Source organism: Rhinatrema bivittatum, chromosome 6 (genome assembly GCF_901001135.1).
Source record: "Rhinatrema bivittatum chromosome 6, aRhiBiv1.1, whole genome shotgun sequence".
In the NCBI taxonomy this organism is placed as follows: Eukaryota; Metazoa; Chordata; class Amphibia; order Gymnophiona; family Rhinatrematidae; genus Rhinatrema; species Rhinatrema bivittatum.
This window is the reverse complement of record NC_042620.1, coordinates 138,629,006-138,652,630: the sequence shown is the minus strand read 5'-3', so window position 1 is coordinate 138,652,630 and position 23,625 is coordinate 138,629,006. Positions and strand designations below refer to the sequence as shown.

The 23,625-nt window shown below is 45.0% G+C and overlaps 1 protein-coding gene across 6 annotated transcripts in view; it reads right to left on the bottom strand.

The window, feature by feature from the left end:
- Nucleotides 1–14,510, bottom strand: part of GULP1 (GULP PTB domain containing engulfment adaptor 1) — a 611,398-nt gene extending 596,888 nt beyond the window's left edge. For all 6 annotated transcript variants that reach the window (XM_029605977.1, XM_029605980.1, XM_029605975.1 and 3 more), the window contains exon 1: nt 14,416–14,510. The gene's annotated coding sequence lies outside the window, so the exon portion shown is untranslated. The remainder of the gene's footprint in view (nt 1–14,415) is intronic.
- Nucleotides 14,511–23,625: the final 9,115 nt, after the last annotated feature.

Genomic DNA, 23,625 nt, shown 5'->3' with positions numbered 1-23,625 from the left:
CTTCCAACTCTAAATATTAAGAAATAAACATTGTTATTGTTTATAGGAATAAATGGGGAACCATATAAAAGCGGTTCATAAGAAAGAAAAATTATAGGAAATGGCAGTTTTATCTAGCACAACATTTTACTTTCCTTCCATGCCCTAGATCCACATGGAGACCTTAAGAGTGTGAGTCCAGGTATAAACGTAGCTGTTGGGGATCCGAAAAGATATATCTGTCATTTTGATGAATCAAAAGACATCTAGAGGGAAATCGCAGGAAATATTTAGCTCCTCGAGAGAGGACTTCATTCTTCATCTGCAGGAATAACTTCCTTTTTTCTTGCGTTCTTTTGGTAATGTCAGGAAACACGCTCACTTGAAACCCATAGAAGGTGGATTGATGTTTTCTAAAGGATAATCTCAATATATTTTCTTTATCCGAAAGCAAAGAGAAAGTCACAAACAAAGTTGCTCTCACTTCAATTTTAGCCTCATAGGATTTCTCCAGGAAATCTGTAAGATTGTCAAATGCTGTATTATCCCGATCTTCTTGCTGTTTTGTAACTTCTTTCCCAGGAAGGTAATAGATTTTTGAAAATTCTGGTATAGCATTTTCAGACAGTCCCAATATATTTATAAAGTAACTTTTCAAGAGGTCTTTCGGATTTGCCCATTTTGTTTTAGGAAAAAACAAAAATCTTAAGTTATTTTTCCTTACTTCATTTTCTAGAAAATCCATCCTGTTATTCAACATATTTTCTGTCTTAATAAAATTGGTTTGCACCTCTTTTATTTCCTTTATCTCTGTTTCTACATTTTTTGTTGTTTTTTCAATTGTCTGTACTCTTATTTCTAAATTTTTAGTTTTATCCATATTATTTTTAACAGCTTTAGTCAGTTCATTCATAGCAGTATTCATATTTGAAAGCACTTTCGGAATCAGTAAGTTTTTGCTTGGGACATTGTCTTTTTTAAAAGTATTGGGGCAAAGTTAACTATTTGGGAATATTATTGTGTTTGTGTCTTTAATAGTCAGTAAGGCAGTGAATAAACAAGTTAGACTGTATTTTTAAATGGTCAGTCAGTAAGGCAGCTAGTAAGCAGTAGTTAGTGTGTTTATTTTTAAAAGTCTGTAAGGCAACTAGTAAGCAGAACTGAGTGTTTGTATTAAAAAAAAAAAAAAAAGTAGCCAGAAGCTAGAAATAAGCTAGGAGCAGTGTATACCTAATTAAAAAGGTTGAAAAGTTGTTACTCACCTTGGAAAGGTGTTGAGGTAGTGTGATTTGGTTTGATTAGGTACCAACATTTGATAACCAAGAGAGCAGTGAGTCACTCTGGCTAACTGAAGTTAGACTGTTTGGATTTCCCCACCCACCCCTAGCTCATCTTTTAATTTATAGGCATGTGCCACTTTCACAAAAAAAAAAAAACACACAACAAAAATTGAGAGTTTGATCGGTCCCTTGTAGGCCACTACCAGACATATAGTGAATTCACTAATACATTTAAAGGACGTTAGACACATTCCTACTCCCATAGCAACCTAAAACTTAACTAGGAACTGAACAAAATTGAGATGAAGGCAGCAGCCAAGCAGCAAGAGGGGGGCTTCCCAGTCTTTTGCATCGAGTGTCACATGTATGATTTTTTTACCTGCCGGTAAGAAGTTGTACATGTGCATGCGATGCAAAGAGCTCCTGGCTCTCAGAGAACGAGTCTGATCTCTGGAGGCTAGAGTGGCAGACCTGGAGGAGCTGAGGCAGACAGAGAGGTATATAGATGAGACCTTCAGGGACATAGTAGCCAAGTCCCAACTTCAGACTGGCAGCCCTGGTGCTACCTTGGAGGAAGAAGGTCTCATGATTGGAGAGCATCAACCTGGTGTAGCAGGAAAAGGATCCTGTAGCAAGGACCTGCTCTCTAGGTGATGCATTGTCCTTTCGCACCGAAGATATCTCCCCAGGCCTACTGCCCAGGAGGGAAGGGTTAGGTCGGCAGACATAGTTGGTGATTCGATTATTAGGAATGTAGATAGCTGGGTGGCTGGTGGGCGTGAGGATCGCCTGGTAACATGCCTACCTGGTGCGAATGTGGCGGACCTCACGCGTCACCTAGATAGGATTTTAGACAGTGCTGGGGAGGAGCCGGCTGTCGTGGTACATGTGGGCGCCAACGACATAAGAAAATGTGGGAGGGAGGTTCTGGAAGCTAAATTTAGGCTCTTAGGTAGAAAGCTTAAATCCAGAACCTCCAGGGTAACATTCTCTGAAATGCACCCTGTTCCACGCGCAGGTCACCAGAGGCAGGTAGAGCTCCGGAGTCTCAATGCGTGGATGAGACGATGGTGCAAGGAAGAGGGATTCAGTTTTGTTAGGAACTGGGGAACCTTTTGAGGAAGGGGGAGACTCTACCGAAGGGATAGGCTCCATCTTAACCATGGTGGAATAAGACTGCTGGCGCTAACCTTTAAAAAAAAGAGAGAGCGCAGCTTTTAAACTAGAACAAAGGGGAAAGCCAACATTTGCTCAGCAGCGCATGGTTCAGAGAGAGATATCTTCAAAGGATACTAATGATGCATTAGAATTAGGGCATCCTGACAGTGAGGTTCCAAAAATAAGAAAAGTAGTCCTAGTGCCTGTAACTAAAAACTCACCTGAGCTAATAAATTCTAACTTATCCCTATCAATTAAAAAGCAGAATGAAAATACAAACAAAAAACACACTTTGAAATGTTTGTATGCTAATGCCAGAAGTCTAAGAAGTAAGATGGGAGAATTAGAATGTATAGCAGTGAATGATTACATAGACTTAATTGGCATCTCAGAGACATGGTGGAAGGAGGACAACCAATGGGACAGTGCTATACCGGGGTACAAATTATATCGCAATGACAGAGAGGAGCACCCGGGAGGCGGTGTGGCGCTTTATGTTCGGGATGGCATAGAGTCCAACAGGATAAACATCCTGCATGAAACTCGTTCAAGACCTCTCATGATCTTAAAGACCTCTATTATGACATTTTCCGTTTTATTAACTATTCCCTTCCTAATAATTCCTAACATTCTGTTTGCTTTTTTGACTGCTGCAGCACACTGAGCCGACAATTTTAAAGTATTATCCACTATGATGCCTAGATCTTTTTCCTGGGTGGTAGTTCCTAATATGGAACCTAACATCATGTAACTACAGCAAGGGTTATTTTTCTCTATATGCAACACCTTGCACTTGTCCACATTAAATTTCATCTGCCATTTGGATGCCCAATCTTCCAGTCTGTAATGTATCACAATCCACTTGTGATTTAATTACTCTGAATAATTTTGTATCGTCCACAAATTTGATAACCTCACTCGTATTCCTTTCTAGATCATTCATATATATTTTCCACTGAGAAAACTGACAATTTAATCCTATTCTGTTTCCTGTCTTTTAACCAGTTTGTAATCCACGAAAGGACATTGCCTCCTGTCCCATGTCTTTTTAGTTTTCTTAGAAGCATCTCAGGAGGGTCTTTGTCAAACGCCTTCTGAAAATCCAAGTACACTACATCTTCCAGTTCACCTTTACCCACATGTTTATTAACCCCTTCAAAAAAAATGAAGCAGAATTGTGAGGCAAGACTTCCCTTGTGTAAATCCTTATTGACTGTGTTTCATTAAACCATGTCTTTCTATATGCTCTACGATTTTGATCTTTAGAATAGTTTCCACTATTTTTCCCGGTACTGAAGTCAGGCTCACTGGTCTATAATTACCCAGATCACCCCTGGAGCCCATTTTGAATATTTGAGTTACATTGGCCACCCTCCAGTTTTCAGGTACAATGGATGATTTTAATGATAGGTTACAAATTTTAACTAATAGATCCAAAATTTCATTTTTTATTTCTTTCAGTACCCTAGGATGCATACCATCTGGTCCATTGGCACTCCTCACCACGGGGTCGCTTTGGGGCATCACAGCTAAAGCTGGTGCATCGATGGGGACTGATGCTGACGCTTCTTCGGATCCCCTCGATGCTTAAATTGGTCTTTCTCCAGTGCCAAGGCTGAAGACAATGAACCTGTCTTTAACCTGGAAGAGGCAGGCTATAAGCTCGCCTCCAGCATCCCTGGAAGTCATCAACACCGTTGGAATTGGATGGCCTCACCGATGTCTATGGCTAGATGTCCATCAGTGCAGCTCAGAGGTCCCTCAATGTTTCCAATGGATCAGTCTTGTCCAGTTCAAAGAGGTACTCCATCTTATCGAGCTGGATCTTACACCTTTTAGAGTCATCTTGGCACATTTGCTGCAACCCCAGATGTCATGCAACAACCCCAGGCAGAGGCCACATCTATAATGGGAGTCCAGAGAGGACATTGCTTAAAACTCAAGATATGGCTCCTCAAAAGAAAAAAAAAAAAAAAGACGCAATATCAAAACTGATGGTGGCGCTCAATGGCTGGCAGGCACCGAGTGCACTGCTGCCCTGGGGAATCTACTGTGAAAAAAAACTTTCCAAAAACATCAAACACACTGGCTAAGCCAATATGAGGATAACTGAGGAGCCCCATGTCAACCACACGAATCTGGTATAAAAGTCGAAAAAAGCCACACTAAACTTGGAAAAGCCATGAATAAAACAGACTCACTGACCACATGACACAAGGCTCCACAGGGGGGGGGGGGGGGGAGAGAAGATTGAGGGAATCCCATGTGAAATACTGCAAAGGCTCAGTCAAAGTTCTTGAAAGGCTGGGGGACTTGTCGAACCAGGCACCTTTAACATGGTAGTGGGCGGGCATTCCCCCACGCCTCGTTTAGCGGGAGGTGGGGGGGGGGGGTTTGGCCACAATGAGGCCAGGTTGCTGTGGCAATGAATTTTGAGTGTGTTAGTGCCTGATTGGTCACGCGTTTTTTTGGGCGGTTTGCTTCTGACAGTTACCTGTTTTATGGAATTCCTGTTTCACAGAATTTTTTCTTCCCTCAGTCATAAGTGTCTTTTCTTTGGCAGTTCCTGTCGTCTTTGTTCACTTCTTATGGCTTCTTCCCACCCCCTCTCCTTCCTGCCCTTTCCTCCTGTTCCCGTCCCACCTTTCTCCCTTCTCTCTCCTCCCCCTCCTCTCCCTTATTTTTTCAGTGGGCCCCCTCCCTCAAAATGTATTTGCCAGTCCTGGGCTTGAGGAGTTTGGCATGGATCCCAGGAATTCTTCAAGAGGCAAGGAGTGCAGCGTGGCGGTGCCTGATGCCAGCCAGGTAAGCATGATTTGAGATCCCCTCCCCTCTCCCGGCGCCCCCCCATTGGGGTGGGTGGGGCCTCAGGCCTGGCAGTCCCCCCATCCTGCCTTCCTTCTGCTTACCCTGCCACCAGCTTTTTTATGCCCGCCAGCAACCGCAACTAAAAAAAAAAATCTTTGGGGAGGAGTTACATAGGTAAAGGAAAGGTTTCCCCGTGCTTCTAGCAGGCCCTCCTGGGATAGTAGACAAGGGTGGAGGCTCGCCCCAGGCCCCCACACTCCTGGGTTCTTCTCTGCCCCCCCCCCCTTATCACCCCTTTTTCTGGTGGCCAATTCCTAAGCAGTTTGGAACATAGGATGCAGGGGTCTTTGGCTAGCATTTGTGGTACTGGAGAAAATGACTACTTCCCTGGTTGGACTGGGAGTGGGTGGGGATGTGGTTCTGGCTTTTAGGGCCCCCCTTGTGGGGGGGGTTAGTATGGGATCTGTTCCCCCTTTTCAGGGGCCCGGTAGGTGGGGATCTCTGGAATTTGTAATGGTTGGGAGGGTATGGGATGGTGTCCTAGAGATAGGGCTGTAAGGCATGTTGGGTTTTCTGGAGTTAGGCATCAAGGGGAGGTTTGGAGGGCTGGGCCTGCCTTTCCAGTTAGCAGTGGTGGACTTGCTAGTGTCAGGTCTTGCCCACCTTCTGCTTCAGGGGACCCTGGTTGCTTGGGGTCTTTGGGCATTTGCCCTCCTGCTTTTGCAGGTTCTTTGACATCTGATTATCAAACAGCTACATCTGGTCAGGAAGCATGGAGAAGTTTAGTTGGTAAACAGAACAAAAACAAGACCGTATGTCATGGAAAGAAGTCTTATTAGTATTATTAAATAAACTGCCCAACTCTAGCAGAGTTTCGCCTAATCGGCTGCATCAGGGGCTTAGTTTTCTTTGTATTAAAATTTAATGCTACACAGTTGTTCTTATGTATATCAATACATCAAAGTAGAAAATAGTGCCAAGTATTTGAACATATGGACACCTTTAGTCTTTTTTTTATTATTATTTATTTATTCATTTTTATTACATAAACAAACAAAACCATTTGCCTATACAGAATACTGTGGAGTCTTAATCACATTCTATATAAATTTGGTTATCCATTTACAACCCATTTCAAAAGAAAACAAACTTTTTAAACCAAAATTCTATAAAGGTATATAATCTCTTTACAGAAATGGCGAAGGGGTAAATTGAAATCATTTACCTTTAAACATTATTCTGTGTGTTAAGAGCCACAACCCAGCAGATAAGATCATTTTAAAGGGGAGAGGGAACATGAAATCTTTAAAGAAGGAATTTCTAGGTTAAATTAGTTATATCCATACATAGTGCACGTAACAGCAGTGTCATTTTTTACGAAGTTAGTATGTTCAACTTCCTCGCCTTTATAAACTCTTTTAACTGATCTACACTGAAGAAAACATAACGCTCATTACCTTTCGTAAGAAAACATTTGCAGGGAAATAATATTTTAACTACATAGCCCAGCCCTATAGCCTCCTGTCTGAGGTTAAGAAAACCTTGACGTCTGGCTTGAGTAGCAGGAGCTAAAATCAGGAAAAATCTTCACTGCCGCCTCATGAAAATTAACAGGATACTTCCTGAAATATTTTTTCATCACGAAACCAATGTCTTTAACTGTTACAAAAGATACCAACAATGTTCCTCTGCTAATTACGTCCAGTGTTGAGTCTTCCAAAAACCCCGTTAGGTTCCCATCAAAGGGAACACTAGGAGGGTTTCCTGAATGCGTCGAAGCAGGAAGGAAAAAGCAGGTATTTATAGAAGACATATTCGCCTCTGTGATTTCCAAATTTTCCAGGAAAAACTTCTTAAGGGTAGTATAGGGGATTTCCCCCACTACCTTAGGAAAATTAATAATACACAAGTTCAGGTGTCTGGATTTATTCTCAATAAATTCCATCCGTCTGGATAATATTTGACTATCTTTTATAGCCGCAATTTTATATTGTTGAAATTGTTTACTCTCCTGCTCCAGAGTAATTACTTTTTCTTTTAAACCATCAACCTGAGATTGCAAGGCGACTGCTTTCTGAGCGCTCTGAGAGAGAGAGATCTATTTTCCCATCCAAAGAGTTAATAGCTGTGGCCATCCCCGGCCATAAAGTCCCAGAGGGAATCAAGTGTTACCTGTGCAGGGCGTGATGGTATAGCAATCAGCTCCTTCCTCGTGGCAGTCTCCGGGAAAGAGCCTTCTCCTAGAAGAGCTCTGGAATCAGCTGTTCCTTCCCCTCTCTGCTCTTCTGTCGGGCTTGAAGTGTAAAAGCCCGAAATGACGCCATGGGGAGTTTCTGAAACGGCTTCTGGGTTCGATTCGGCCTGGGTATCCACCATACCTCCGTTCCTCATCTCCTCCGTCAGCCCCTGCACAGGCGGCGCCCTCTGTTCCGGGCTTAGAGACACCTCCCCTGCAGGCGCGAACGGCTCCTCCTCGCCCATCGGGCTCCTTAGTTCTCTGAGAAATCACTGCTGGACTCAAGAAGCCGGTTATCTCAGTCTGAATAGTCACAGGAGGAGTTAGTTCAGACGGGTAAGTCCGGACTTTACCCTTCCTTTTTGCTGGCATTTTTTTTTAGCGGAAAAGAGAACACAAACGCTGAGAGCTCCGGCTAGGTCTCAATACGTGCAGACATCTTGGTTCCCTCCCCCCACCTTTAGTCCTTTAATTACAGTTCTTTTACTTTGAATCGTATGATTCGGCGGAGTAACAAATGCTACTGCTCGAAATTCATCTAAAGCACTATTTTCTACTTTGACTTGCTTTAAATTGGCTAGGGTGCTTTCCTTGCTTATCTTAAAGTTTGCGTTGGAACTTTGGGGTTTATAAAATGCATTGTTTCCACACTGGGGCAGCTACCACTGTGGCTGAGAAAGATATGTCCGTGAAAGACATAAATCGCATTGGTTGATGGAAATCTGGGGCTTAGGCAATTTATAAGAACATGCCATACTGGGTCAGACCAAGGGTCCATCAAGCCCAACATCCTGTTTCCAACAGTGGCCAATCCAGGCCATAAGAACCTGGCAAGTACCCCAAAACTAAAAGTCTATTCCATGTTACAGTTGCTAGTAATAGCAGTGGCTATTTTCTAAGTCAACTTAATTAATAGCAGGTAATGGACTTCTCCTCCAAGAACTTATCCAATCCTTTTTAAACACAGCTACACTAATTGCACTAACTACATCCTCTGGCAACAAATTCCAGAGTTTAATTCTGCGTTGAGTGAAAAACAACTTTCTCCGATTAGTTTTAAATGTGCCACATGCTAACTTCATGGAGTACCCCCTAGTCTTTCTATTATCCAAAAAAGTAAACAGATTCACATTTACCCGTTCTAGACCTCTCATGATTTTAAATACCTCTATCACATCCCCCCTCAGCAGTCTTCTCCAAGCTGAAGAGTCCTAACCTCTTTAGTCTTTCCTCATAGGGGAGCCGTTCCATTCCCTTTATCATTTTGGTCACCCTTCTCTGTACCTTCTCCATCGCAATTATATCTTTTTTGAGATGCGGCGACCAGAATTGTACACAGTATTCAAGGTGCGGTCTCACCATGCAGCGATACAGAGGCATTATGACATTTTCCGTTTTATTCACCATTCCCTTTCTAATAATTCCCAACATTGTTTGCTTTTTTGACACCACAGCACACTGAACCAATGATTTCAATGTGTTATCTACTATGATGCCTAGATCTCTTTTTTGGGTGGTAGCTCCTAATATGGAACCTAACATTGTGTAACTATGGCGTGGGTTATTTTTCCTTATATGCATCACCTTGAACTTATCCACATTAAATTTCATCTGCCATTTCGATGCCCAATTTTCCAGTCTCACATGGCCTTCCTACAATTTATCACAATCTGCTTGTGATTTAACTACTCTGAACAATTTTGTATCATCTGCAAATTTAATTACCTCACTCGTCGTATTTCTTTCCAGATCATTTATAAATATTGAAAAAAGTATGGGTCCCAATACAGATCCCTGAGGCACTCCACTGTCCATTCCCTTCCACTGAGAATATTGTCCATTTAATCCTAATCTCTGTTTCCTGTCTTTTAGCCAGTTTGTGATCCACAAAAGACATCGCCACCTATCCCATGACTTTTTACTTTTCCTAGAAGCCTCTCATGAGAAACTCTGTCAAACACCTTCTGAAAATCCAGATACACTACATCTACCAGTTCACCTTTATCTACATGTTTATTAACTCCTTCAAAAATTGAAGCAGATTTGTGAGGCAAAATCTTGCCTTGGGTAAAGCCATGCTGACTTTGTTCCATTAAACCATGTCTTTCTATATATGTTCTGTGATTTTGATATTTAGAACACTATCCACTATTTTTCCTGGCACTGAAGTCAGGCTAACTTGTCTGTAATTTCCCAGATCACCCCTGGAGCACATTTTAAATATTGGGGTTACATTAGCCACCCTCCAGTCTTCAGGTGCAATGGATGATGTTAATGATAGGTTACAAATTTTTACTAATAGGTCTGAAATTTCATTTTTTAGTTCCTTCAGAACCCTGGGGTGTATACCATCCAGTCCAGGTGATTTACTACTCTTCAGTTTGTCAATCAGGCCTACCACATCTTCTAGGTTCACCATGATTTGGTTCAGTCCATCTGAATCATTATCCATTAAAACCTTCTCCAGTATGGGTACCTCCCCAACATCCTCTTCAGTAAACACCGAAGCAAAGAAATCATTTAATCTTTCCGTGATGGCCTTATCTTCTCTAAGTGCCCCTTTAACCCCTCAATCATCTAACAGTCCAACTGACTCCCTCACAGGCTTTCTGCGTTGGATATATTTTAAAAAACATTTTTACTGTTTTTGCCTCTACGGCCAACTTCTTTTCAAATTCTCTTAGCCTGTCTTATCAATATCTTACATTTAAACTTGTCAACCACTTATGCATTATACTATTTTCTTCTGTTGGATCCTTCTTCCAGTTTTTGAATGAAGAGCTTTTGGCTAAAATAGCTTCTTTCACCTCCCATTTTAACCATGCCAGTAATTGTTTTGCCTTTTCCACCTTTCTTAATGTGTGGAATACAACTGGACTGTGCTTTTAGGATGGTATTTTTTTTTTTTGGGTTAACAATGACCATGCCTCTTGCACACTTTTTACCTTTGTGGCTGCTCCTTTCAGTTTTTTCTAACTATTTTTCTCATTTTATCAAAATGTCCCTTTTGAAAGTTTAGCACTAGAGCCGTGGATTTGCTAACCGTCCCCCTTCCAGCCATTAATTCAAATTTGATCATATTATGATCACTATTGCCAAGCAGCCCCACCACCGTTACCTCTCACCAAATCCTGTGCTCCACTGAGAATTAGATCTAAAATTGCTCCCCCTCTTATTGGTTCCTGAACCAATTGCGCCATAAAGCTATCATTTATTCCATCCAGGAACTTTCTCTCTCTAGTATGTCCCGATGATGCATTCACCCAGTCAGTATTGGGGTAATTTGAAATCTCCCATTATTAGCGCACTACCAATTTGGTTAGCTTCCCTAATTTCTCTTAGCATTTCACTGTCCGTCTCACCATCTTGACCAGGTGGACGGTAGTATACTCCTATTTCTATAGTCTTCCCCAACACACAAGGGATTTCTACCCATAAAGATTTGATTGTACATTTAGTCTCATGCAGGATGTTTATCCTGTTGATGGTTTGGGTATTGGGAATGCAACATTTATGTTTTTGGTTTGGGTTATTCACATATTCTGCTTGTAACATTATGGTGAGATTTGGAGTTTAATACTGATTTTGTGTTTTTTGCAGAGTCACGGGACGGCAGGATAGAAATCGGGTGTCCCTGGGTCTTGGGCCACTCATTCAAACACTGACTTGTCATCGGGCCTTGTCCTGGCCTTATAGCATATATTTGGGCTTGAAGGTTGAGAATAGTCAGGTAATCTGGATGGGGCTCCTTGGAATGAAATGGGATTAGTTACTGCAGATGATTTCCCAGCAGTCCATGCAAAGACAGTAGCTGGAGCTCCTGGTCATTCATTTGGGGGAAGGGTTCTTGCTGGGACTTTATTGCGGCAGCAAGGAAGGATTTAAGTTGTTTAATAACCTTTTGAGAGGAACTAAGTTGGGTTAGTCCAATATTGTATTTCGGTCTAAATTTAGAGAGTTGCTTCCATGGAAGCAAGAGGTTAAGAAAGCTAATAAGCAAGTGGATGCTAGGTTGGTTGCTCAAGGGGTTTTTCTGGGAGGTTTTGCATTAAACATGAGTGATCATGGGATGGTTGTTTGAGGCTATTCTGACCGGATGGGGTTCACTTATTCAATATTGGGCTTGTACTTTTTAACAACCCGACCCAAGGAGTTGCAATGTATGGAATTTTTTAATTGTGTTGCAGGACTGGAGGAGGGAGGTAGAGCCTGTGTAGCTGGGGGTGGGGCTGTTACATGGGCTGTACGATGGCAGTGAGGTCACAGCTTGAATTGCTGGGTCTCTATGGCTGGGATGTGGCCTATACTGCTGGCAGAGGTTAAGGAAAGAAGTTCAGTGTGGCCACTTCTGAGGCGTGGTGGTGGTCGGATAATAGCTTACAAGGAATGTTGAAGGGGCTCGGGGGGGGGGGGGATGTATTATTTATGCTAAGATTTGGCTCAGGTTTGGTGTGTTAATAAACTGTGGCCTTGCTTAATACCATTTTCTGTATGGTGTGTACTGTGTCAAAAGAAGAGTAAGGGGTAGAATACTACAGGAGTCCCACTTGCTCATGTTACAGAAAATTTGACATACGTTTTCCATGCTGGGCTCCATCAGATGATGTCACCCATGGGTGAAGGCTGCCATCCTACTTTATGTCTGAGAAATACATATTCCTAACCCTAGTAAAAAAAAATAAATAAATGTATATTGGACATAAAATTTCTAATAAATTAGGATTGTTTATGTTAAAGGAAATTGGTATGAGATTACTAAAGAATGAAAGATGCTTTTGAATACCAGCTGGTAAAAGATGCAATGTGTTGTTCTTGTGATGTCAGATGGGTTTTGAAATCCTCAGTGGAAGCAGTGATCTAATCCTCAAAAAGTGAAGAAAACAATCCCTATTTTAATGTCATTAAATTTAGAACTGTTAACTGGCTAATTAAAAAAAAAACAAAAAAAAACTAGGATGTTTGTTTGATCTTTGTCAGTTTCTCACAATGATCAAGGCATGCGGGGACAGGATCTTTTCACAGGCTATGTGGAAGACAGGAGAACAGGAGACAGGAGAAAATTAGAAAACTAACTTTTCCTCTGCTTTAGAAAAAAAATTCTAGTAGCCGGTGATTATAGACTGTACCGTCTATAATCACCGGCTACTAGAAGGGCAGCAAAAGCATAAATAAAATTAAAAAAAAAATTTAAGTTACAGACTCACTGAAATATCAAAACCACCCACAATCCTTAAGCAAATCAGCTTACAGCAAAAGTCAGAAAGCCTCTGGGTGGTGCAGTGTTCTAGCTGAACAGCATCCAAATAAGTATCTATTATTTTGGTTTGAAAGCTGGTGTACAAAACAGCACACCCGTGCTGCCACAGCCACCAGAGCTCTTCCTGAGGAGTGCGAGAAGAAATTCTGGCCAAGTTTACAAAGACATCAACAAAAGGGGGCTCATCAAAGTGACTGCAGCAGAACTGTATGCAAGTGGACTAAAGGCTTTATTCATTAAAGATTTTCTTTCCATAAACAGGGAATGGGAAAAAGGTCTCTTTTGAATGAGGCCTAACATTTCTGACAGATGAGAACAGCCACAATGAAAGGAATGAAAAAAAAAAAAAAGATTTCAAATTGAGCAGTAAGAAGCTTAAGTCGTGGATTAAACTGCCTTTGTTTACAATAACTCATGTGCAGTAGCTAAGCTTGAGGCAATGAAAATGAGATACGTTCATCCTACCTTTTTTCCTCGTGTAAAAAAATATTCACCTGTTATTTTATTAATAGACAATACAACTGCAGCAATATAACGTCATAATTTAAATATAGCAATAATTATATTAACTCAAGTAACTTTCTAAAGTCCCAAAAGTAATATGCAATCACTTTAATTTACAGCATTCAAAACCCTCCCTCTCCACCTACCCCTCAATTCACTAAAGCACTTAGTTTAATTATTCGAGTTGCAGTAAATAATGATAACATGATGCCACGGTGCTACATTCTAATACTCGCACTCTTTCCCTCTTCTATCGGGAAATAACCAACAAACGGAAACATGATGCACCAACTAGTGAAAACATGTTAACAAAATCTAAATTCAACAGAAAAAAAATATCAACCGATGCATATCTCCTCTCTCAGTGAAAGAAACCTATTGTGTTTAATTGAAGAAAAAAAAAAGAGAAAGTTCCATGCCAATGTTTTGTTCTGTAACACGGATGTAGCTTACAAGGGTTAAACGCAGCAGGACATTCCCGGGAAACTGCCTGATCAGGAAAGCACGATGAGGAAAGCCACCGCAGGAGGAGGCAAAAAAAAAGCACTAGAGCCAGATGCCAGAGATTCCCCCAACGCCTCCCCCACGCAAAGGAACAAGACGCCAACTTTCAGCCACTACCAAAAAGAGCAACAGTCTTCCAGAGGAAGGCGCCGCTGCCGGCAGCCAGCAGTGGGAAGCGCTTCCAAGCACAGCCCGAGGCGCAGAGGGAGCAGAAAGCTTTGAGTGCGCGCGGGTGGGAAGCCGCAGCCACCGACGGTTTGGGTCCCTCCCAACTCTGCAGAAGGAGGTAGCGGCAGCAAGCGGGTGGACACTCAGCCCAGGGCCACCGCGCTGCCAAAACTTTCCGCACACAGGCAAGACGAGTGAGCGGGGGGCCAGCAACAGCCCTCGTCACAAACACGGACACACACACATGCAGCGCCTGCCCTGTCTCCGCCACTGCTCGAGTCAACTAGAAGACAACTTCCCTCCCCTTTTCCCTGAACGCTAACCTTTCTCCCTACCTCGCTCCCACCAAAATAAAAGCCTGGAACCACCAGTTAGCAACTAGCCAAAATAAGTGTGCCATCAGCCGAGTTTTTTCCGCACTGATGCCAGCCGACACAGAATAGGACCAGCAAGTGGCGAATGTGAGAAGCACGATCTCATTCCCTCCCCTCTCCGCGGGCGCTGCCAGCTGAAGAACTTACCCCCAACGGTTCGCAACAACGACCGCCGGCGCCTCCCTGCTCACTCTGAGCGCCTCAATCGCCCAGAAAGTTTTGTGACGTCACTAGGGCCCGCTCCAGACCCCCCGCCCACCACCACATTCTGTGTTTTTAAAGAAACAGTAGCCGCCCGCTCTGATGCTGGTAAAGGAAAGAGTGAATGTCCATAGATTTTTTTTTTTTTGCTCATCTTTCTATGAGGTGACTGCTCCACAGCTGGATATATACAATGATCTTCCCTTTCACATACTGCACCACAAGCAGTGTAAATAAAAGCTCTCCTCCCTTTTAGCTCGAATAAGTCTTCCATAAAATAATAGTGTAACACGTTTGGGTTCCTCATCCCTTGCTTTCCTTGAGGCCATGAGGTCAGAGGCAGCCTACATTAAACGAGGATTCACTAGAAAAGTTTCAACTTTCAACAGTTTATGTACCCACAACTTTTAAACAGCAGTGGCATGGCTGGCAGAATCTGCTTACTCACGGTTTTAGATTTTGGTGCTTCCTCAAACAAGAGATATTTTAATTCTGTGCTGCACTCCTGCAGCCCTGGAAATGCTGACTTGGTCCAGTTGGTGGTGTCTGTGCCACAGCACTCTGGTTCACATACAGTAATAATTTGGGAACCAGTACTGGCAAGTAAGGATAGATTCCATCAGTCCTTCTTGGTCCTTTGGCTGTCCACTCAGTCTCCTCACTGGGGTGTGTTGGTCCCACCCAGCATGGGAATCCCTTACTACTAGGTGTGCTTACCTGAACTTACAGGTTTACCTGTTCTTCTTGAACACACATTTTGTGAGAGTAAACCTTACTGCCGATGCAGCAAGGAGTTTTACACTCACAAAATGAGCATTCAAAAATGCATATGTAGTCAGCTCAGTGCCTTCACAAGGAAATTCCATGCAAATGAGGGCATTAAGTAGGGATGTGAATCGTTTTTTGACGATTTAAAATATTGTCTGATATTTTTTAAATCGTCATTACTCGTTAAAGAGTGCGATACAATAGAAATTCCACCGATTTATCGTGAAAAAATCATTAATCAGGTTAGTGCACGCTAACGGGAGTTAGGACACAACCATGTGACAACCACGTGACAGGGTAACCGTGCCATTGGCCGGCCCCTGTCACATGGTAAGGGCAAAGGGCCATCGGTGCCATTTTTATTAGTGGCAGCCAACGGCCCGAGAGCAGGAGATCGCTCCCGGGGCCCACTGGACCACCAGGTAATTTTAAAACGTTTTTTTTTTGGGGGGGGGGGGTCGGGAGGGTGGTGGAGGCTAAGGGAGCGGTTTTAAAGGGTCGGGTGGGTTTTTTGTTTATCGGCCGACAGCCCGAGCACGAGAGAACGCTCCCGGGACCCCCGCTGGACCACCAGGTAATTTTAAAATGTTTTTTGGGGGGTCGGAAGGGTGGTGGAGGCTAAGGGAGCGGTTTTAAAGGGTCGGGGGTGGGTTTTTTGTTTATCAGATCGGGCGCAGCCGATAAAAAAAAAAATGATCGGGCTGGACAAAAAAAAATGCACAATTTGAATCGGAACCGGAACTGAACCGATTCCGGTTCCCATTCACATCTCTAGCATTAAGCATTTCCTCCCAATGCAGACAGGTGCACTAGCTGAGCACACAATTTCTTAACACTAGAAATTTTACTGCCGGTCAGAAGTGGAGTAAAGTTTCTAACACTGGGTCTGCTGCCAGAGCTTCACCCCAATACCCGCGAGCCAAGCAGCAGAAGCTTCACAGTGTGTTTATTTTTTGTCTAATCATGACCAAACAGCTGGCTAGGAGCACAACAAAAGTTTTGTTCCTAAATTAGGAGTACAACTAAAGATGTATTCCTAATTAGGTACACAAGGAGAGATATGCTCCTAAATGCTCTTTCCTGTTCATCCCCTCCCCTCCTGAGTTAAAATGCAGGGTCTGCCTATGCTGACTGCACATTTTAACTCCCCATACATTAGCATAACATTAGTTTACTGCATTGGGATTTAAAAAAATTCGAACCTTTGCATTAAAACTGTGAACTAAAATTCAGCGCACAAGCTTTTAAGGAGGCCCTGCCTCTCGAGGCAAGGGCCGTATAACTGGGCAGACGTGCTGTAGGCAAGAGGGAGGGGGGCACAGCCTAGGTGCGGAGAGGGGCGGACAATGGGGCTAGGGGCCAGTTCAAACCTGGGCATGAGCCAATGAGACAAGGAAGGCGGTGTCTCTGAGCTCAGGTACTTAGAGGTAGGGCGGGGTGGGGGGAGCACATTTGCAGCCTGGAAGCGAGAGCAACAGGCTGACCTCAGCACGGCTGTGCTGTAACAGGCTGATCTCAGCACGGCTGTGCTACAAGTTTTGCTTTTACTTTCACTTTGCTGTGCTGTAAGAGGAGCAGATCAGCTATAGGAGCAGGATCATTGGGTAAAGTACAAAGATTTTGTGGCTGATAGGCAAATTGTTGAGAATATTAATGGTAATTGTGTGTTGCTAAGGTCTGGAAGGTATGCTCACCCCCCCCCCCCCCTTTTGCATTGAGCTGGCTCTGCATTACTAGTACTTTTATTTAATGAAAAGGCTTTGAATGCATGGCTGCTTCAGCCTGGAATGTTATTTTATTTAAGGAAATGCCTTAGCACATGGCTGGTTATATATATTTTAACTAATATATATTTAGTGAAACGCCATGGGCACATGGCCCCACTTTACCTGTTATTATATATATATAATTTATGAATTCATGGCTGGCTTTCAGCACAATGCTTGCTCTGCATGTTGCTGTATTTATTGAAAGGGCAGCGAGTGCAGGGCTGGTTATCTTTCACTTGTAGCCTCTTAAGAAACGCCATTGAAGGGGTCTGCACATGGTGAATGCATAGGTGGTTAGAGCACATGGCTGGCAGTAGCAGGCTTGGTAGCTCAGTGGTTAGAGCACTGATCTTGTAGGCTTGCTTTGCTTTAAATTCGACGTTTTCTATGTATTGCTTTACCCCCCGCTCTCTAAATTGCTAGGAAGTGGGCAGGCTTCATGTCTACCATGCTACCTTAACAACCTGTGGATGTGCTTTGTTATACCTAAGTAATCTGACAATTAAAAAGTAGCCAGCATCCCGTAGTTGGGAATTCTGATGATATGTCTATGGGACAGTGGTACGGCATTTGAGTGCTCAGCCAGGTTAACAGGATGTTTTTTATATTAATCCTAAAGGTGATATTTAGTATTCGGTTACCATTTAAGGGGACAGCTGTCCCATGTGCACATTTATACTGAATTATAAGGGGTACAGGACCCTCAGCTTGATAGATATGATTCAGGCTGCGCTATGCAGCTATCAAAGTAAATTAACATATTAATGAAAGGTCAGCTTACATCTTAGCATGGTATTGTGGTTCTTATTGGAAGGGCTTGCCAGCAGAGGTCAGCACATGGCAGCGGCCATTTTGGGAGGTCAGCACATGGCAGCGGCCATTTTGGGAGGTCAGCACATGGCAGCGGCCATTTTGGGAGGTCAGCACATGGACTTTCAGGATTTTTCTTTTACTATTACTTTTCTTTTACTCCCCAGGCCCCCCCCCCCATGCGCCGGCACTCCTGCCCCCCACGGAGTCCGGCCGCCCCTCGCCCCCCCCCACCTTCCTCAGCTGCCCCACCCCCATTCTATTCCCATCCAGCCCCCCCCCCCGGCTCCTTGCACCCCACCCACCGCCCCCCCGTACCCCGGCTGCCCCCTCCCCCACCCACCCCCCTTAGCAGGTGTGCGCACACCCACGTTTGGCTACCTATTCATATGCCCCCCCCCCCAAAAAACTGTGCGGGATCTAACCATTTAATATGTCTACACAGCATGGCTACCACTCAGCTTGCTATGGCTTCTGCCCCGTCCGCACTTATGCCGGACCAGGCTCAGGCTCCAGCCAAGCGAGCACGTCGGAAGCCAAGCAAATTGCAGGAAAACTTTGCGGCAACGCCAGAAGTCGAAAAACGTAAGACCAAGACACAGAGGAATAAGAAGAGGAAATCCGCAAGCACACGACAACCGCGTAGCATCAGCCATTTGGGCTGCTATGTACCGGAGCAGCCCCCTCCACGGGGCATGACCCCTGCAGCACCGCCACGAGAGAACTTCGGCAATGTTACCGAACGACAGCTGCGTCAGCTCATGGACCAAACCTTGTCAGCGGCTGCTATCCATGGCACGGACAGGGTGAAGGCAATGCTGGATGCCTTAACGCATACCACTAGCCCATCCCCTGGCTCAGTGCCCATCGGTCCACAGCACGGTGCAGCGGGCAGCTCCAACAGGTCAGCTGGCAACACCCAGCCACCAGCACGTCAACAGACAGCTCATGGACAACACGGGCAACCACAAGAAGGACAGAACTGTGAGTACCCTGATTTAAACCGGGGCCAGGGTAATGCGCAGGTACCCCCAACACAGCCCAGTCACCCACCACCAAGGAATGGCAGCGAAGTGTGGCTGGGGCCGCAAAGCGCTCCTACTGACATTTTCGCTGCTATGAAAGCTATTTTCGATAACTGGCATGGGCAGGGTAATGCTAACACTAGCCCAACACAGGAAACAGGGCAGTCAGGACGACCCATGGGGGATATTTTACTTGTGACACCAACCCCAGCCACAGCTACAGCGGTTGGAACAACGGTGGGTCAGCTGGGGACCAATGGGCACAATACCACTGGTAGCTCAGCCACGAATGGCAATAACGCTGCACAATACACATGTACAGTGGGCTCACTAACCGCGCATGTGTCAGAGGCGTTAAAAGAGAAAATATGGCGCAGCGAATATGTAGATATATTCGAGCTGCTCAGGAAAGAAGGGGAGGGCTCCGATCCCAAATGCCACGAAGCGTGCAAACTCTCAGCTAGGGAGAAACCCTTCATCGCTAAGACGCTAGCTAATTGGTCAGCAGGATTCAGAATTCTGTCATCCAGCATAGGTCAAAAATTTCCTGAAAAATGTTGCTCCTTAATTGCTTACCAGGACGTCATTTGTGGTGCTTATCGCACGTATGGCGGTACGGCTTGGTTGGAGTATGATGAGCAGTTCAGAAGGAATATGGCGGTGAACCCAGGTTTAGAATGGGATCGCAAGGATATTGACCTCTGGCTCTCAAAATCACACCGTACCGACCGGTGCAGGAGGTTGTCCCTGGCTTCGCTGGCAATGCATACCAGCCGAGTACATGGTTAACTCCTCGCCACACACTTTTACGGGAAGATTTCCATTTCGGCAAGGTCAGCCCTTTCGTCAAGGGCAAAGGTGGGGGCAAGCCACTAGATTTTGGGGCGGGGGGACTCCCATCTGTAGGCTGTTCAACTCTGGTTTTTGCAGATTCGCTGCTGCCTGCAAATTCAGACACGCCTGCATAGGATGCGGTGCAGGCCACCCTCAAACAAAATGCTCAAGGGGAGGAACCATCCCCCACACAGAGCAACAATAAATTCATTAGAGCACCTACCCCCATTAAGATACATAGCTTGCAGGTCTGTTTAAAGGGTTATCAGCCCAAGGAGGCCAGATGGCTATATGAAGGGTTTTCCCAAGGTTTTCACATACCTTTCATGGGGCCAGAAACCGCCACAGAGGCTAAGAATCTGTTATCTGCGAGGAATAATGAAGAGGTCATTGCACTAAAAATCAAAAAAGAAAGCGACATGGGTAGGGTGGAAGGCCCATTCAATGACAAACCTCTACCTCATTTTAGGATTTCCCCTCTTGGGGTGGTTCCCAAAAAAAAAAAAGAGCCAGGGGAATTCCGAATGATTCACCATTTATTCTTCCCAGAGGGTGGGTCAGTGAATGATTACTTGGACCCCGAAGCATGCTCGGTCGCCTACGCCTCATTCGACCAGGCATTAGACATGGTGAGGCATTGGGGGCAAGGGGCATGGTTGGCAAAAGCCGACATTGAATCAGCCTTCCGCTTGCTTCCAATACATCCAAGCTGCTTCCATCTGTTGGGGTTTCAATTCCGAGGTAAATATTACTTCGATAAATGCCTCCCGATGGGCCGCTCTATATCTTGCGCCTACTTTGAGAGGTTTAGCACATTTGTGCAATGGGCTGTAGAGCAGGACATCGGGAAAGGGAAAATCATACACTATTTGGATGATTTTCTGTTTACCGGCCATAGGGACACACAGGCCTGTGCGCAAGCCCTCGAAGCATTCACCCGGAAAGCTGACGAATTAGGTATTCCGCTAGCTAAGCACAAATCAGAAGGACCGTCACAAAAATTGTCATTTCTCGGTATCGAAATTGATACTCTGCAAATGGTCACACGCCTACCGCCCGCAAAACTAGAAGCGTTACGCGCCAACATATCTACTACCGAACAATCACGCAAAATCACGCTAAAACAAATGCAGTCACTCATTGGTCACCTCAATTTCGCTTGCAAGATCATGCCCATGGGTCGCCCCTTCATTAGAAGATTGTCCCAAGCCACAGCAGGTATTCGCAGGAGCCATCATTTCATTAGAATCACCAAGGAGCTCAGGGAGGACCTCATAGTATGGAAGACATTCCTAGGGGAATATAATGGGCGGACAGTTTGGAGGGACCCAATCATGACCAATAGGGAGCTGCAGCTCTACACCGACGCAGCGGGGAGCGCTGGATTTGGGGCCTATCTGGCTGGGAAATGGTGCGCGGAACGATGGCCAGTACAGTGGGAAGCCATGGGTTTACTCAGAGACATCACTTTTCTCGAATTGTTCCCCATTGTTGCAGCAATACACATGTGGAAAGCATGTTTCCACAACAGAAGAGTGGTTTTTTGGTCAGACAACATGGCGGTTATACAGGCGATAAATTCTCTCACCGCGCACTCCCCTAGGGTCATTAGGCTATTGCGGGATTTAGTACTGCTCTGCCTGCGCATTAACCTGGTCTTTAAGGCTAAGTACGTTCCGGGGGAAGCTAACGGCATCGCTGATGCATTGTCTCGTTGTCAGTGGTCTCGTTTTCAGATTCCTGGCCCCGGAAGCAGAGCATCAACCTTATGACAGAGAGAAATGTAACAGAGTTCTTGCTCTACCTCAAGAACTCGGGGGTATCAAGAGAACAGGCAGGGCAACATGTAGCTGCTATTGTTTTCGTCGCCAAACTATGGGGTATAGGCACAATTAGCAACTCCTTTCTCATAAAAAAGATATTAGAGGGTTGGCGGAGACAAGAACCAGTTAGAAGGGACGCCAGAAAGCCTATCACACCAATGCTGCTACAAGCACTGGTAAAGGAGCTCCCCAGCCTAGTTTGGGACAATTATGAGGTAAAGCTATGGACTGTGGCTTTTTCACTAATGTTCTTTGGTGCATTTAGAAACAGCGAGCTTATCCCGAGGGCAAAGGTGACCACCAGGGCATCGGATGGGGGTCTCCTGATAGAAAACATAAGGCTGGTTAAGGAGACAGTACAGATCTTTCTCAGGCGAGCAAAAACTGATCAACGGGCAGTAGGTCGCTGGATTACATTATACCCGGCTCATACGGGGGAGATATGCCCCGTAAGGGCTACAACAGAATACCTCAAAGTACGCCCGCTGGGGGGAGGGCCCTTTCTAAAACACAAAGATGGCAACGCGCTATCGCGTTACCAGTTTATCAGTATACTACGCAAAGGCTTGGAAAAGATAGGGGAAGACGCGGGAGCTTATCACACACATTCATCCCGAATAGGCGCAGCATCCTTCGCCAGCAGCAGCTGTTTAAGCGAAGACCAAATTAAGGCGCTAGGGCGGTGGAAATCCGGTAAATTCAAAACATACATACGACCCAATAACCAGACAGCCCAATGAACAGTTTCACTGGGAAACATGAAAAGCATATATTTACCGTCCTGTTACACATAACCATTTTATTTTGTCTATCATAGACTCGTCAGCGGGGAGCGCGAAAGTGATATGGATCATGGGGCACGCGTACATTTATTGGGCGCACATTAGAACCAAGAAAAAGACCTCCAACGAGCAGATGGGCATACCACGTAGCAAGGCCAGCTTATTCTGGCTCGGCAAACGAGGGATGAGGTGGGTCCAACTAATGCCTTGCATCCTCCAATACGCCAGGCAACTACCACAGCCGGATATTATCATCTGTCATTTGGGTGGTAACGATTTGGTCGCAGTCAAAAACAATTGACTTAATAATCACGATCAAGAAGGACTTGACTGCAATTAAGGCTTTATGGCCAGCTGTGGTATTGATGTTATCCCCCGATTGGTATGGAGGGACGCGAGGTCACATAAAGCCATCGAAAAAAGCAGGCGCAAATTAAATAAAGAAGTGGGGACGTGGTTGAGAGCTATAGGGGGATATGTCATCAAGCATGATGATATTTCGCTCTCATGTTCAGGCATGTATAGGCCAGATGGGGTTCACTTATCAGACGTTGGGGTAGATATCTTCATCCTCGCTCTGCAAACGGCCACAGCAGCTTTAGTTAATTAGTGGGGGTAGGAAACAAATAAGGTTTTACTGTTTCCTACTTTGGCGGGTGCCCTCACCGGAGCATAAGGGGATGTATCGCTGCATAGAGGGGAAGTTTTTGGTGTTGGGGGAGGGGGAAGGGGAGGAGCACAGCACCAAGGACTTTGCATAGGGGGAAAGCGGGGGCATGGATATAACTAAGCATGGCGGAGACCGAGATAATGGCCGGTCTGGGGGGTGGCCCAATGAAGGCCTGGCATAAGCAATAACCGCGGCCCGCAAGGCCAGCATGGCGGAGACCGAGATAATGGCCGGTCTGGGGGTGGCCCAATGAAGGCCTGGCATAAGCAATAACCGCGGCCCGCAAGGCCAGGGGTGGGAGGAGGCGGCAGAATACTGCACGGAGCGGCAGTAGCCACGGAGGCGTTCACGGAGCGGGATGCCAGTGGCGGGTGTTCCCCTTCACGGAGCGGAAGGCGGGATTGGCATTCACGGAGCGGGGTGCCAATGGTATACCACCTTCACGGAGCGGAAGGATGGAGGGCTGCCGTCTCCAAAAAAGCATTGGGGTGGGAAGAACAAGGAAGGTACCGGTGAGGGCGTGGCATTTAGCTAATGCCAATTGCGTTTAAGCTGCTGCAATATAAAGTAATAATGTTATAATGTTAATTTTGGCTGTGGCCGTTTCTTCCACTTAATAAAAGTTATCCTGGTTTACCTACTCTGTTGTCGCGTGGTCAAGGGTGGGAGGGGCGG